This window comes from Symphalangus syndactylus, chromosome 11, assembly GCF_028878055.3.
Source record: "Symphalangus syndactylus isolate Jambi chromosome 11, NHGRI_mSymSyn1-v2.1_pri, whole genome shotgun sequence".
NCBI classification, from domain to species: Eukaryota; Metazoa; Chordata; class Mammalia; order Primates; family Hylobatidae; genus Symphalangus; species Symphalangus syndactylus.
In genome coordinates this window covers 70,342,669-70,355,326 of record NC_072433.2, presented here as the reverse complement: position 1 = coordinate 70,355,326, position 12,658 = coordinate 70,342,669, and positions in this window count along the sequence as shown.

The window sequence follows — 12,658 nt, the reverse complement described above, 5'->3', positions numbered from 1 at the left end:
ATGTAAGAATTTCCAGTAATATTTCATACATGGCAGTATGTATTATATTAACTATGTTTTCTTATTTTTGTATTTTTAATGCTCTAGCATTAGTGGCCTCTCTGAATGGGAAGAGACTGTCCCTCCAGGGCTAGCGAGACATAGTAAAAGACTTGCCTAGAAGCATGTCTTTCACATGTAAACTAACCAACCAGAATCTGTACTCTGAGGCACCTCTTATCTGGCTCTTATCTCCAGGAGGCAGCATTCCTCTGTCCTAAGCACCAAGGGCCAAGTACCAGACAACCAAAGACCACCACTATAGTCCAGCAACTGCCAACATTCTTGAAACAACCCTACCTAAACTGCTCTGCTTTGCCTTCCCCTTGGAAAACACAATAAAGGCTCTGGACCATGCTGTCCCTGCACCCCTTCTGCTTACTGACCAAACCTGGCATTTCTCTATGTGGCCCTGAATGCTGTGATACACCCACTCTGCTTGTGCAATGTAAATAATGAAAATCTTTCAATGGCATTAGCTTCTCTATATTGTCACCCAGTCACCTCTACAAATTAAAATCCCATGGGTACATGACACATGTACTTCTATTAGAAAGCATGTAATGTCTTGTCTTACTTTTGGTGATGTTAGCAATCCTTGCCTCCATTAATTTATTTCACTAAGGGTTGTAAAATGGTGATATTCTCATTCTGTCATTTTTCTTCATCTATTAGCTAGAAATCATTTGTCAAGAGAAATTTTCATTACTTATTTGGTTCCCTTGGGTTATGGTTTTTATTGGAAAGTCAGAAAGAATATTTGATTCTTTATCTTTATTTATAAGCTACTAAAATGAGTTGGCTTTCTGGCATCTTTTAAAAGTGATGAACAAGGTTTGTCATGGTGGTAATTGTTGTGTAGACACATTGTTATCTCAAGAATCTATACATATATACCTCAATGCCTTAATACATTTTTTGGTTATTATTCTTATTGATGCTTATTTTTGGCCACTGGGAGCCTCTTTAAGTTGGCTCCTAAGTCCTTTTGTCATGACCCTAGTAGTTTGGAGAGCTTCCTTGCTCTTGAAAGTGACAAAATATTTCTGACAATTCTGTAAATTATGCTTCCAGATCTGGAATCAGCTCTTTCTCCAAGGAGCCTTTGTTCATTTTAGTAGGAAATGGTATTTAGAGACTAAGTGTAGTTACATTGTTGAATTAGGGGTACATACGTGTAGATTTATGTTTGGTCTCTTTATTCTTGTCACAATACCTTACCATCTTAACTTCCATAGCTTAAAGTCCTGGAATTTTTAGGATAAGTCTTCTTACCTTTTCTTCTTGAAAATTCTCTTGAATAGATTTGACCCTTTTGGAATTACATATAAATTTAGAATCAGCTTATTAAGTTTCATGGAAAAAAATTCAAAAAATTTTAAGCATTTTACTGATGTTATAGATGAATGCTAGGATAATGATATCTTTGTATTATTGCATCTTCCTATTAATGAATATGGCATATTGTTCCTTATACTTAGATACTTTTTCTATCTCTTAGAAACATTTTATAATTGATAAGAAGTTTTGCTTTTTTTTTATGTGTAACTGACAGTATTTGTGTCTGTTGTGGATCTTTTTTCTATTTTATACATATATTATGTATATATTATAGAAAATATAATGTTATATATTATAATATATAAATGTAATATATACCTACATTTTATATTTAATATATATTTATATATTATATAGTACATATATTTTCTGGGAATGTAAATTAGTAATAAAGTATATTATACTTTATTAAAATAAATGAGCTTCAGAGAAAGGGAAAATCTGGCAATCATCCTGAGAGTATATGAATAAAAGGAGTAAGAGTAAAAACTGGTCAAATCGGTATTTCTCAAAGTGACAAAGCAGAAAATAAGTTCCCTGATATTTGGCTGGCCAGTTTGTGGGAAACAGTAGTTGTGAGTCAAATATGAGACACTGATGATGAATGAATGAAATCGGATGGCATAAGAAACATGGTTTGTCTTTAGATTTCCTACCTTTGATAGAGCTAAGATACAGAAAAATGTTTCTCTACTAGAAGAAAAAGAGAGAAACACATAGTGACAAATGCTAAAGAGGCCATTGAGAGTGGTAGTCAGGGAGTCAACTGCTACTCAGCTACAACCACTATCATGCTGCAAGAATGTGAGCCTGCTGTAGCCTGGTCCTCTGAATTTTCAAAGCAAACCAGAAATTCAGATTTTGTGAATTCTCTTGGGTGGTAAGTTTTGGTGACAAATTCCAATATTTTAAGAACATTGTTTGACTGTATAAAACACATATATAGATTGTTTATGGTTTGAGGGCCGCTTTTCTATGATCCCTGGATTAGAGATTGTTAGGGCTCAGAAATCAGTAACTCCAACTGTTGCGTTTTGACATGCTGAACTGCAGAAACCTCATGTGAGTGCCCTCCTCCACCCACCGTCTCTCCCAAAACCTTTATCTGCCTAAGATCCAGCCCCACCAAAAGGAACAATTGTTTTTTCTTCTCCCTGTAAAACTAAGAATGCAACGATGCCTGAACAGACCCTTTCACAAGATAATGGACAAGCTCATTTCTGTTCCCTGAGCCATTCACTCTCCCTAGTAATCCCCTCAACAGAATTTCTCTTCACCCCTCTCAGGTAACCTGTTTTGCCAGGGCAGTATCTAAGCTTCTGAACCACTTGGAATGGTGGACATCCCTCAGTGATTCTCCCCATGTGCACATTAAATAAATATGTGTGCCTTTTCTCCAGTTAATCTGCCTTTTGTGAGTTGATTTTTCAGCAACTCCCCAGAGGACAAAGGGGAAGTCTCTCTTGGCCCCCACAAGGTTTTCTAAATATAATAATTTTTAAAATTTAGTATTTGGATGGTTGGAATACTTTAGTCAATAGGGACAACAGAAGTAAAGCCTCACTTTACTTTCCCTTGGCGGGTTTTTTTGTTTGTTTATTTGTTTTTCAATCTACAAACTCCTCTTTCCCATCACACTAGCAATTCTGAGACACTCCAGTAGGGGGCACCTATCACGTCATTTGAGGATCTCTGCCACCACTAAAGACGGGATTGTGCTGCTTTCCCTAAATTGTGTTGAGATAAGAAAAAGGTAGACTAAGATAATCATATAAACACAGACTCTGAAGTCTGGAAGAAGTCTTGGAAAGAATTAATTCCACCCAAGGCTATGTAGGTGAGGAAGCTAAGTCCCACAGAAATTGAGTGGCTTGTTCCAGGACACATCTTAAATTAGCGGTATCTGCCGCTTTTTAGGTTTCTTAATAATTTTCAAGTTTTTTGCTGCAGTGTACAGTTAGCCAAGCTAGTCATGGGATTGCATGAACATCCCAGGGAAATGCTAGATTTTTTTCATTATGCATAATTAGGGCTTAATTAAATTTAATTATTTATAATTATCCAAGTAGAGATTGAATATGCCATATTGTCTTTACTATGCTTGAGTAAAAATATAAAAGGCCTGTGAAGGCAGTAATTGAATAAGAATGCAGAGCCTTGTATGTGTAGTAATTACACTGTAGTTTCCTGCTAGTTTCCAACACTACTGATGGAGGTTTGCATAAAAGATCATTCCCTCCTCATTATAACTCTAGGTAGAATTATCCTTTTTTATACTATAGGCTTATTATAAAAATTCTTTACACATATGTGGTTGTGTATGTGTGCAAAACAGGTGTTGAAGCTTTTAAACAATCAGTATGAAAAATAGTAGAAAGCAAACTTATTACCAAAAATAATTAAATGTCACCTAATTTATTGATAATTCCAGGTAAACAACAATAGTACATGTTATAATTTCTTGAGTCCTACTGTATTAGTCCATTTTCATACTGCTGTAAAGAACAGCCGGAGACTCGGTAATTTATAAAGAAAAGAGGTTTAATTGACACACAGTTCAGCATGACTGGGGATATCTCAGGAAACTTACAATCATGGCAGAAGGCAAAGAGGAAGCAAGGCACCTTCTTCACAAGGCAGCGGGAAGGAGAAGTGCTGAGCAAAGGGGGAAGAGCCCCTTATAAAACCATCAGATCTTGTGAGAACTCACTCACTATCATGAGGACAGCATGGGGGAGACTGCCCTCATGATTCAGTTATCTCCACCTGGTCTGTCCCTTGACGTATGTGGATTATGGGGATTACAATTCAAGATGAGATTTGGGTGGGGACACAAAGCCTAACCATATCACCTACCATGTATCAAGTGATGCTAAGCACTTTGCAAATTATGTTACTTGTTCTTTTTAACATGCCTAACAGATAGCTAGTATTCCTATTGTAGTTTTGGTGATAAATTCAAATTTATAGATGAGGAACTGAGGCTCAAGTGATTAAGTGACCTTGGATTTGACCTGAGGCCTCTGACTTCAGAGTCTGTAACAATATCTGCAGTGTTGCCTACCTAAGTAGATGTTTCAGATGACGTTAGCATCATCTAAAATTCTAACAAAAAATCACTCATTATAGTCTTTTAGAGGATTAAAGAGAGTTTACCAAAACTGTTTGTTCTTCATTCCACATTTCCCTTGGAAGTTCTGAGACTTGATTTCCTCAATGCAACATCTAACTAGTGGCATTGCTCAAACTTTTGGCTTGTGTTTCTTTCTAAGCACGTACTTCATAAAATGTAGTTTGAAGTGAGACCCCTTACAAAGAAAGTGAAAAGATCCAAGAAAGCAATGCTGTCAAAATGAATAAACATTGTAAGAGACTATTTGTGGGCATTAGTGAGGAAATTATCTGAAAATATGTCATAAATTTAGATCCCAATTAAACACAGGATATACAATAGTTGCCTATAAAATGTGAACATGTTGTAGATACTTTAAAATCTCAAGTTTAATGCTTAATGAGAAAGAGCTGTTGTATGATGTCAAACGGAGTAATATTGCATTTTTGAGAAATCATATCTTTGACTTTCTCTATGAAAGTAAAATTAATCTGTGAGTAATTAGGATGAAAATTGTTTCCTGTTTCCTCAGATAATACTTAGAACTTTAAGTAAAGGCAATTAGTTGTGGTTTACCCTCACAAGCAATAGAGTGGATTGTTAGACTGGGATTGAGCTGGGAAACTCTTTAACATACAGACTTCTTTAAACCTTGGCTTGTAACTAGTATTTGTCCCCTTCCATCTTGAAGAGTATACACCAACTTTAGTGGCTTACATTTAAAAAAGATAGTGTCATAAGTTTTTCACTCCCAGACTTTTCAGTTGTTGTTTGTTCTAAAATAAATTTATTCGCATGCTATAGGTAGTGGTATGCACTTTCTACTTTGCTACACTCTCACTATTCCATATTATATTAATTCTAGCTGCTTCACTCACTTATGTTTCTCTTGGTCATGAAGGCATTTGATTTGCAACTCTCTTTTATGGTCTAACATGTATAAAGAAATGCAATATTGGATTTTATTTGAGCAGAGTGATTAAGACACTGGGGACAAAAAGGAGGAGGTAATTCTTCATAGATTGGGGAAGACTTCAGGAAACGCTTCAATAAAGAAGTAGCCTTTGAATTGTCATTGTAATCACCTGATGGATTCTTCCTGTCCACTGCACAGACAAAACCAGTTCACTGAGACTGTGGTATTGCAGTAAAGAAAGTGTTTAATGGACGTGAAGCCAATCATGTGGAAGATAGTTATTATTTAAATCAGTCTCCTCAAAGGCCCAGAGGTTAGGGTTTTTTCAAGAATAGTTTGGTGGGCAGGTGGCTAGGGAATGGAGAATGCTTATTGGTTGGGGATGAAATAGAAGGGGTGTGGAAAATGATCCTGGTGCAGAGTCAACCTCTCGGTGGGGGCCACAGGACTATGTGAGTCTTGAGTCAGCTGGTCATTAGAAGTGCAAAAGTCTGAAAAAAAAATCTTAAAAGACCAATTTTAGGTTCTACAATAGTGATGTTATCTACAGCAGTAACTGGAGGAGGTTACAAGTCTCGTGACCTCCAGAGAAATGGCTGGTTTGTGTTTAAGTATATCTTAGCAGCACTAAGGCTCCTTTCATAATTCTAACCTTCTGGCCTTTCACTAGTTTTGCAAAGGTGGTTTAATTTTGGGAAGAGCTATTATCATCCTTGCTTAAAGGTTGAACTATAGGCTAAATTCCTCCCAAAGTGAGTTTGGCCCACACCCAGGAATGACCAAGGACAGCTTGGAGGTTAGAAGCAAGATGGAGTCAACTATGTCAGATTTCTCTTACTGTCATAATTTTGCAAAAGCAGTTTCAATATTAAAAGAGGAATAGATATTATGTAGATTTATAGGGAGGGGAGGAGGTTATGCTGGGTATAGGGAGCATACAATTGAAGAAGAAAACTCAAAGGAGAGAAGGGGACCAAAATTATGGAGGCAGGTAGGGGCTGAACGAATGGAGAGCATGAAATGACATATTGAAAGGTGAATAAGTATTCCCTTTGTGTACCATATATAATATAACCCTAATTTCTATTCCAAATATGTGCATGATCAGTTATGGGCATAGCAGAATTATGGCTTGGGGGTAAGAAATGGGTTGCTTACAATCTGATCATAAATAGTTTCCTGAAGATCAAAACTGGAAAGGGGCATCAGAAGAGGGTGCCTCTTTCCTTGTTATCATTTGATGATGAAAATGTTCTGTCTAGACTGTAATATTGGCTATATAAGTCAAAACTCATCAGATTGTAAACTTAGGATCTGTTACTATATGCAATAATACCTCAGTGAAAAAATTAGGAAACAGGGAACATTGTTATGTAATAATGAAAACAATAATGATGCTTTAAAGTTATAAGTGAAAATCTCTCAGGGTGATGACAATGTGATGTTTTTGCAGTATTAGGGTATGTTTGCAACTCTTCTTTGTCAGATATTTTTTCCTCTTTTTAATTCAAGCAATTATTTTCAGAAAAATATTCCAATAAGAAAGTAATCTATTTTCAGTTAAAATTTTTGTATAGATGACATTTGGCAGAAATATTAATTTTTATATTTCAGTCTTCTACCCAGTGGGTGCTACTTAACATCAATTTCAAATAATTGAAAAGTAAGTGTCAAACATTCTGAGAACTCTTAAGAAGAGGAATGTATATATGAGTAATTGTAAGGTGGATATCACCATATGATTGGTGTGAACACATTCTTATTTCATTGTACCACGCAGTTCATTTGACTGACTGTCATAGACTCACTGGTTGAGAACTCAGCTTCTGTAGTTGGATAGATCTGAATTGGCATCTTAAGTGTAAAATTTAGTAATTATATGATATTGAACATGTTATAGAATCTCTTGAATTAGTTTCCTATTGCTGCTGTAAAATTACAACAAACTTGGTGACTCAAAACAACACAGATTTATCATCTTGCAGTTCTGGAGACTGGAAGTCTTAAAATAAATAAGCAGGGCTGTGTTTCTTCTGGAGAAACTAGGGGAGAATTCATTTCCTTGACTTTCCTACCATATGCTTTCCTTGGTTTGTGGCCCCTTTTGCTATCTTCAAAGCCAGCAGTGACTAGTTAAGTCTTTCTCATGCTGCATCACTCTCAGACTCCTCTCTTATGGCCAAATCTTTCCTATTTCCCTCTTATATGGACACCTCTGATTACATTGGGCCCACTCAGGAAATCCAGTTTAGTCTCCCCATCTCAAGATCCTTAGCTAATCACATCTGTAAAGTGTGCATATTCACAGGCTCTGAAGATTTGAACACTGACATCTTTATGAATCATTATTCAGCCTACCACAACTGTCACCAGTAGAAAAGGAATAATAATACCTACTTTATGGGGTTACTGTAAGGATTAAATGGACAGTGTCACTGCTTGACACATGTAATGCATTCTGAGTAAAGTTAGTTTTCTTTCTAATTTTTAATTGTGGTGAAATATACACAAAATTTACCATCTTAACCTTTATCAACTGTACAGCTCTGCAGTGTTAAGTACATTTACATTATTGTGCAAATCATCTGCAGAGCTCTTTTCTTTTTGTAAAACTGAAATTCTATACCCATTCAACAGCTTCCCTTTCCTTCCCCCACCAGCCCTTGGCAATCACCATTTTACTCTATGTCTATAAATTTGACTAAGTATCTCAGGAAAGTGGAATCATACATACAGCATTTTCTTTTTGTGACTGGCTTATTTCATCTAGCGTAGTGACCCTAAGGTCCATTCATGTTGTAGCATGTGTCAGAATTTTTTTCCTTTTTAAGGCTAAATTATATTCTATTGTTTGTATATGCCACATTTTGTTTATCCATTGATCTATCAGTGGACACTAGCTGCTTCTACCTTTTGGCTATCATGATAGTGCTATAATGGACATGAATGTACAAATAGCTCTTTGAGCCCTGCTTTTAATTCTTTTGGGTGTATACCCATAAGTGAAATTGTTGGATCATATGGTAATTCTATTTTTAATTATTTTAGAAATTGCCATTTAATCTTCTATAGTGGCTGCACCATTTTACATCCCTACCAATAGTGCACAAGATTTCCAGTTTCTCCGTATTGTCACCAGTACTTCTTTTCTTCTTCTTTTTTAAATAGTGGGCACCCTGATGAGTATGAGGTGATATCTCATTGTGCAGTTAGGTTTGGATATTAATAATGATAAATTCTGCCATCCTGAAGAATGGTGGTATAACCTTAGGCAAGTTACTTTGCTTCTCAGAACCTTGAGTTCTTACACTGAAAATGGGGATAGCAATAATTTGCGGTACCATAGTAAGGATTAGAAATAAGAAGCAATGGGCCAGGTGCGGTGGCTTACGCCTGTAATCTCAGCACTTTGGGAGGCTGAGGCAGGCAGATCACGAGGTCAGGAGATCGAGACCATCCTGGCTAACACGGTGAAACCCTGTCTCTACTAAAAATACAAAAACATTAGCCAGGTGTGGTGGCAGGCACCTGTAGTCCCAGCTACTCGGGAGGCTGAGGCAGGAGAATGGTGTGAACCTGGGAGGTGGAGCTTGCAGTGAGCCGAGATCGTGCCACTGTACTCCAGCCTGGGTGACAGAGCAAGACTCCATCTCAAAAAAAAAAAAAAAAAAAAAAAAGAAATAAGAAGCAATGTATGTAAAGTACCTACGCTTACTAGAAATGATAGAAATCTATAAGAACAATGGCAAATTTATTAGGGTTCTCCAAAGAAACAAAACCAATAGGAGAGATATACATCTATTCCGTATTTATCTATTCCATAAATATGAATAAATATATATGTTCCATATATATATATATATATATAGAGAGAGAGAGAGAGAGAGAGAAAGAGAGAGAGAGAGATTACAAAGAATTGGCTCATATGACCCTGGAGGCTGAGAAGTCCAAAAATTTGGTATCTGCAAGCTGGAGACCTAGGAAAGCTGGTGGTGTATTTCAAAGGCCTGAGAGCCAGAAAGCTGATAGTATAGATTCCAGTTGGAGTCTGAAGGTCTGAGAACCAGGAATGCTAAGGGCCAAAGATTTGTGTTCCAGCTCGGTCAGGCAGAGAGAGAGCAAATCAACCTTCCTCCACCTTTTTACTCTGTTTAGCTCCTCAACTGGTTGGGGAGGGCCACCTGTTTTACTCAGTCCATCAATCCAAATGCTAATCTCTTTCAGAAACACCCTCACAGACATACCCAGAAACAATGTCTAGTCATATATCAGGGCATCTCATGGCCCAGTCAATTTGACACATAAAATTAACCATTACAACAACCATCACTGTGAAGATATTTAAAGGGAAAAGAATTAAGGAGAAACTCATCCTTGGTAGAGGGCAAAATAATTTGAGTTGACTTTATTCTGAAGGTCAGCTTGTATAAAAGAGATTCTACTAGCTTAATTTTGCTTCTTAATTATTCCTTCCTTAAAATTTTATAAAGAGGTTCAGGATTTGCTTGCTTTCTCCTCATTCCTTTGAATCATGATACAAATTTAAATCTTCCTACTTTGTGCCAAATAGCATATTTCTTATGTTAAATTCATTCACTGAATCCTAGAGCAGACTAAACCTATATAATTAGTCTTACTAAAAGCCAGAAAGTTAGCTGTCAATGCTTCTATTTAACATGATGTGTGATGAGCATGTCATAAATCCAAACTGAGTTCCCAGTGTGCCATGCTGGTAATAAGTTCAGACCCACCGTAATTCTCCAGCATAATGTTCATCATTCAACAAAAGAAAACTCACCCATGAAAGCAGATTGTTATTTCTGGTGTAGAAGTGCAAATGAGTGAAATACGAATATTTGTGTATTTAAATTCTAGTAAAAAGCCTTTTATTTACTGGGGGTCTATTTCTCTTCTAATACACACGTATATGTTTATATGTGGAGACAAATTGTTTGGGTTCAAATACTGGCCCTTTCACATACTAGCTGTGTGTTCTTAACCAGGTTACTTAGCACCTCTTTCTTCAGTTTCCACATATGTAAAACAGGATATAAATAGCATGCCCCTCAGGATTGTCAACTATCAGGTTGAAGAACGGACTAAGTAAATTAATACATGTACAACCCTTAAGACAGTGCTTGGCACATATAAGGGCTGTATTAATACTTGTTACTATTTCTGTAGGCTTTTAAAAAATGACATTATAACTTGTCACTTCATCTAAAAGGTTGCCCAGGTGTTAAATGATGGATTTAGACAAGCTGGACACCAAGTTTGCGTTCTATCATTCTACAGCTGATTTAGGGTTAAAGACAAACTGCTGTATTATCAGGATACAAGAGTTATGCGTTCTCTGATGGCATACTCAGTCTAGTCCCAGAGAGAAACCAAAAGAATGAATCATTTTACTAAATAAATATTAGATAAACTTCTGTATGTTTTACTGATGTCATGGGCAAAGGACAATTGAACAGTAGCCACTGAACAAAGTCCGCAGCACTATAGGGTGCACATGGCAGTATTCTAGTTAAGAGACTAACAATTCTTCTTGCAAAGCAATACAAAACTGTTGAATTTTATGACCTAATCATACAGGCAGTGCATTGTGCTATATAATCTATTTCTCTCAGCATAATGCAGTAAGCTTGTACTTGCAGGATTATCTGTGGACCTGTGTAAACTAAATGGCCTGCATTTAGTTTACAATGGATTAGTATCACATCTAATATTTTATGGATAAAAGAGTATCTTTCTTAAGTGGTTAAAATAGTCTACATGGCATAAAAAAATGCCAGATAATAACAGAAATTGATTTTGTAAATATTATTTCTTTAGTTTCTGCCTGAATAGAGCTTTTAAAATGTAAAATGTGTGTAGTGGTTTCAAAATGTTATCTGTGGAAAATGTACTTACTGAGTAGGTGATGGATTTGGGGGAGTTTAGCAGAATGTTTGCCCAAGTACTTTGAATCCAGAATTCTAAGTGATCATGACTGGCAAGCCTCAGAGGGTCTGTCTTCCAGCCCTATTGTTTTAAAGATGTGTGAATGGAGTTCTGGAGAGGTTAAGTTATTTAGCCAGTGTTGCATAATTTCTTAGAGACAGAGCTAAATGAGAACACTGGTGTCCAGTTCTTTCCACAATATTAAATTTTATTTTGTTCCTTTCTAATTTTTACGGACTTGTGGAAGTCAAAGGAATTACTATATCCACGTCACTTTTTAATCCCATATTCAGACAGTAATCTATAAACATGTTTACTTAAATACCATTGCAGTTTTCTACTAAACTCCAGACCTCTCTTCTGGGCTGTTTTCCTTGCCAGCAACTCTGTCACAAGATATGATTTTTCTTAAGGGTTTCTGAAACAGGTAACATTGAGAGTCAATTGACAGAGGGCCAAAGCCCTGAAGTCATCAGTTAATATCCACATATATTTACATACATATTTATTTTAAAATGAACATATCAGGTGCAGCCCAAGTATGAACTTTTCCCACTGACCTCATTTAGACGGAAAAGAAAATGAATTGTTGCAAAAATTCAGCACAATGGAAAAGGGCTCATGACTAGCTTAAACGGCATTGGCCAGTCCATACTACACCAGTCTATACCCACAGACCCTGTGGCATGGAAAAAGGTCACCGCAGGACATTTGTTCTGCAAAAGTTGTTATGTGTCATGTCCTGTAGTCCTGTCATGGTGGCCACAGTTGATTGGTGCATGGATCTATACCTTGGGAAACACCATTTAAGCACACACATAGGAAACCATTGGTTTGTCTTGAGAAGCATATCCCCTAGAGATGTTTCAAATCAGTGATAACTGATCAGACCTATTCAGCCGTGAGCTGTGGCTAAATTATGAGAATGGTTGAATCACCAACACTAGGAACAAAGGGCTCATGCTTCTTAGAGAACAACAGGTTATCTGAGTCACTTCAACTGTAGGATTACTAAAGTAGTAAATATTTTTTGAGCACTGACTATGTGCTGGACACTGTTCCAGATGCTTGAAACACATAATAAACGAAGCCCTAACTTCATGTAGTTTCTTTTTAATGGAGACAGGAACAGACAATAAGATATTGATATAATAGATTAATAGCACTATCACTTAGAAGGTGGTAAGTATTCCATGGATAAGAAAGGTAGAGTTTGGTAAGGGGGGATCAAGAGAATTCATAATGCTGATAGGCGGGGGCTTGCAATTTTAAACAGAGTCTTCAGAGCAGTTCATACTAAGAAGATG